Consider the following 5,000-nt stretch of genomic DNA (forward strand, 5'->3'; position numbering starts at 1 on the left):
TAGTTGATGACAAAATCACCCTGACATTTTCACAGGGAAATGAAAAGACAAAGTTCACAATAAGGGAGTAAGATTGTTTGTTTGTGGTGGTTTGATGATGACTTGAACTTATATAAGTGATGAATATGCAATTAAGATAGACTAATTTGTGTAGTACACATGTGATATTCGTATAGTGCGCATGTACGTATTAAAAAACTCTCTCTCTCTCTCTCTCTCTCTCTCTCTCTCTCTCTCTCTCTCTCTCTCTCTCTCTCAAAATTTATTATAATAAATTGGTGGCTGTGTGATTTTGTGCTGGCGCCACGGTGTTGGTCACGGGGCTTCCCAGCAATTTTTTGTGCTTCTCTTCCTTTCATTTGAGATTGCGTTATCACTCGCTTCAATTCTCTTACATCCTTTGAGATTACAGCGTTGAAAAAAGAAATGATTTAATGACCTATTCGTCTGACTTATGAAAAGTTTAAAGGTTGCTCATAAGCCTCAGCGGAAGACTGTTGTTCTTTTGTGCAGTGTCGTAGAGATCGATTATACATACAATACACATATAGTATATACTATATATATATATATATATAATATATATATTAATATATATATATTATATATATATATTATATATAAACATATGGTCAGTGCCTAATTCCCCTCTCAACCCATGCTAGGACCTGGAGGAAACGGGCAGTGGGCCGATGCTAATTCCGCAGGTAGACCTCCTTATACCTAGCTGACAGAGACAGTAAGGATTTTTTTTTTTTTTTTCTTTTTTTTTTTAACGAAATTAATCAAGCCATGAGGTGGGCCTGTGCCATGGAACACCTTCTGTTACTTCTATCAAATGTACACCATATTATTTGGAGGCTTGAAATTGAATAGGGTTAATCTTCTGAATAATAATAATGATAATAACTTTAGAATCTTTTATCTGTTCGATGCCCTTTTTTGTTGTACTTGTTGACGGGATAGTTAAGTGGTTTGTGCGTTCACATACAATTATAATAGAATGTAATATATACGCTCGTCGGGTAGGCAGTATTAACTCATTTGTCATGGTTCATGACTTGCACACAGCAGTAATTCTTGTGTAATTAGCATGATGTGGATGATGTACATTCACTCACCTGTTAGCCAACTTCTATTTTTGTTGGTGAATTCACAATCCCTTTTAAGGGAGGTGACAGACGATATCTGCTTTGCTTCGTCTTTAGGTGTAATTGTCACTGGTCTTACATATCAAAGAGATGGTTTTTATTTTATTTTATTTCGCTGCTTTCAGCCTCTCTTGGTGTGTATGTCATGGATTTTTTTTCTTGCACATACGAGTGTGCTCATCTGTGGGAGTTGCCAGTTAAGTCAGTGACAGTTTACGATACAAATCCATATAATAATAATAATAATAATAATAATAATAATAATAATAATAATATTTTTATGATGCCCTTATTATTCGTCATATCCAGTACTTTGTCCAGTTTGCGTACCTCTATATTTGTTCGTTTTGTCATTTTTTCCGTCTATTCGTTGCAACTTACTGATGACCCAGGGGTAATAAAAACTTTTTATGCTCTAAGTTATCTTACTCTTAACTTTATTCATAGATGGATTTTAATCTTTCCCTTGTACTGTCTGCCTCATCTTCCTCCTTGTACCGTCGGTCCTTACATTATCCTTTAGTTTCTCCCCTTCCGCAGTCTTGTTTACATATGGCCTTCGATGAAGTAGTGATGTTAATGACTGGACGAGAGAGAGTAAATAAGACAGTAAAAGATAAAGTAATGTACACGAGATAAAAAAAAAATGTACAGATTCTACTCATCTTTCGATGGACATTAAAACCTTTTGTTCATTTCCTGTTTCTGGATTTCTTGACTCCAAAAAGTGTTCCTCGTTGTACGAGTGGATTTCGCACTCGGTAACCAGTCCGGTGGTCCGAAGTTCGATTCTCGGCTCGGCCAACGCGGAACCAAAGGAATTTATTTCTGGTGATAGCGATTCATTTCTCGATATAATGTAGTTGGGATCCCACAATAAGCTGTAGGTCCCGTTGCTAGGTAACCAATTGGTTTCTAGTCGGGTAAAAATATCTAATCCTTCGGGCCAGCCCTATAGGAGAGCTGTTAATCAGCCCAGTGGTCTGGTAAAACTAAGGAATACTTAACTTGACTCCTAAACATGGACTTCGCCATGGTGAGGATACTGAGATTATTCCGCTATCATGTAGCGTGCCAGACTACGGAAGACGCCAGAGCCCACCTTGGAAAGGTGAGCAACTTTCGAACGAAGATTCCAAGAATTCCTGCATCCATGAAGGCAAAGAGGGCAAGAAGTACTACGGCTGTTGCAAGGAACCAAAACAAATTGGGAAAATGTCATCTGTAGCTCAGGGTGTCAAGCGCTGATTGAGATGTGTACATCAGCCACAGTCGCCAGGAATTGAAGAAGAGGTAGAAATGTTACGAAGGAGTTCGTGGAGTCTCTCTCTCTCTCTCTCACTATCTATCTATCTATCTATCTATGTCTCTCCCTCTCTCTCTCTCCCGTACGAGATTTATAATTCCCAAGGATCCCGTAGGGGATAGTGCCGTCAGTTAGGAGGCATTACTTCAAGTTCTTTGCAGCATCCCTTCGGCCCCTGGCTGCAACCGCTTTCACTCCTTTTTCTGTACCTCCGTTCATATTCTCTCTCTTCCATCTTACTTTCCACCCTCTCCTCTCAGTTGTTTCATTGTGCACCTGCGAGGTTTTCCTCTTGTTATACCTCACAAATCTTTCGACTAACAATTTCCCATCCAACGCTGAATATCCTAATAGATCCCTGCGCTTGGCCTTGGGTCAGATATCTGTATATTCCATAATTCGTATGGATCATAAGAGAATTAAGATACTGCCTTACAGCGCTGAATGTCCTCATAGATCCCAGCGCTTGGTCTTGGGTCAGAAATCTGTATATTCCATAATTCCTGAGGATAATAAGAGACTGAGATACTGTTTGTCTCACAGTCTTCATCAAGAACACAGCCAAACAATGAAACCAAAGTCCGTTCCCTCAAGTGCATCATGTAATGCGTATTTTTGAGGCAACCTCGGTGTCTCTTACACGCTTGTTGGTGTCTATACTCTGTTTTTTCCATCTGTCCATCCGCCTGTGGTGTTTGCGCATGGTAACACTGCGTCCCGCGCTACATATAATATCTTATTTCGAATATTAACGGTGTAATGCACATACAGTAAATTATTAAAACACTTTTCAGTTGCAAATGTACGCCCAGATATCCTTTTACTTACCTAAAACTTACACATAGCGTAACTATTTAAAGCCCGGGACGCAGTGTTACCATGCGCGACCACCACAGGCGGATGGACAGATGGAAAATGACAGAGTACAGTGCCTATGTGCGGTCATTCATGATGTCTTTGTTATGGTAATGATTTGGTCATTAAGCTCCATAGAGATATGATCATTATTCTTATGTACGGGGTCCCGGGTGGGGGATAGTGCCGTCAGTGACCTCTAACGGTGCACTGCGGGCTTTACTCAAGGTTCTCTGCGCAGCTCCCCTTCGGTATACTTAGCTGCAACCCCTTTCATTCCTTTTACCGCACTTCCGTTCATATTCTCTTTCTTCCATCTTACTTTCCATCCTCTCTTTAACAATCGTTTTTTTTAGTGCAACTGCCAAGTTTTCCTCCTGTTAACCCATTTGAGAACTTTTTGCTCTCAATTTTCTTTTAGCAGAGAATGACCTCGTAGATCCCAGCGCTTGGCTATTGGCCTGAATTCTATATTCGATTCCGTTATTCTTGTGCAGATCGGTTGCGTAGAAGTTTTTAAAAGGGGAAGATTCTCTCTCTCTCTCTCTCTCTCTCTCTCTCTCTCTCTCTCTCTCTCGGATACTATTTACTTGTGAAAATAACAGAGGAGGTGCCCCAGGAATTAGAACCCATAATAATGATAAGTATAATTGTTCCACAACTATTCTGTACACGAGATGGGGTGATAAGCTGGACAGACCAGTGCTTTTATTAATGTGTGTTCAAGAATACCGAAGGACAGATTGTTCATCGCTTCTACCAGAAAATTAAAGTAGGAAAATATAAAAGTGGACGTGAGTTGTTTTTCCCTAAAATGCTTTTATTCTTTATACTGTTTTATTAAGTAGATAAACTTGTTCATAAAATTTCGTAGCATGTTGTCACAATGATTGCTTGACTGGCCTCGTAATGTAAAATTTCATCACAAAGTGAGTGTGAGGCTTCTAAACTGAGTTTGAAGACTAAATGCTTACATTTTCTTTATTATTATGATTGTTTTCATTCATAGCTCGCTGTCCTTTTTACTGAGCAGTGACCTTAAATTACTGCCACGGAACTATACTATAGACGGGGGAGAGGGATATCATTACAATAGTGCTGTCAGTATACCTCAAGCTGTGTGCTGTAGACACTAACTACTTAAGGTTCTTTGCAGCGTCCCTTCGGCCCCTAGCTGCAACCCCTTCCATTTCTTTTGCTAGAACTCCGTTCATATTATCTTTCAACTTATTTTCAGCCCTCTCCTAACATCCTAACTATTGTTTCATAGTGCAACTGCGAAGTTTTGCTCTTGTTACGCCTTTAGAACCTCCTTACCCTCAACTTCAGAGGTTCCTATTGTTTGGCCTTTGGTCTAAATTTCATATTCCAATGACCGCACAAAATAGAGGAAGAAATAGTAATATTGTTGAGCGTCTGGAGTTGGAGGCGCCCTTTGTTCTCATACATTGCCTACACGTACACAGACTTCGCATGAGTAAACTTCAAGCTCTGTCAACCGCAGATACAGCATAGAGAACCATCCTCGCCACGCCCTACCATTTGCCACAACTTTATTATCATTGTGATTATTACGTAACGTATGTTGCTGATAAAAGCGGTGTCATTAGATAGGGTAACGTTGTCGATAATACTTGGATGATAAATGGTTTGTATTATTTGCTATTTCCTTTTGTACAGAAACCGTC

The 5,000-nt window shown here is 39.6% G+C and overlaps 1 protein-coding gene across 2 annotated transcripts in view; it reads left to right on the top strand.

Annotated features, from left to right (window-relative positions):
- LOC135207335 (uncharacterized) overlaps window positions 1–5,000 on the top strand; it is a 152,478-nt gene that overhangs the window by 58,718 nt on the left and 88,760 nt on the right. The gene's annotated exons all lie outside the window — the stretch shown is intronic.

The sequence above is a fragment of the Macrobrachium nipponense genome, chromosome 32 (assembly GCF_015104395.2).
Source record: "Macrobrachium nipponense isolate FS-2020 chromosome 32, ASM1510439v2, whole genome shotgun sequence".
Lineage (NCBI taxonomy): Eukaryota > Metazoa > Arthropoda > Malacostraca > Decapoda > Palaemonidae > Macrobrachium > Macrobrachium nipponense.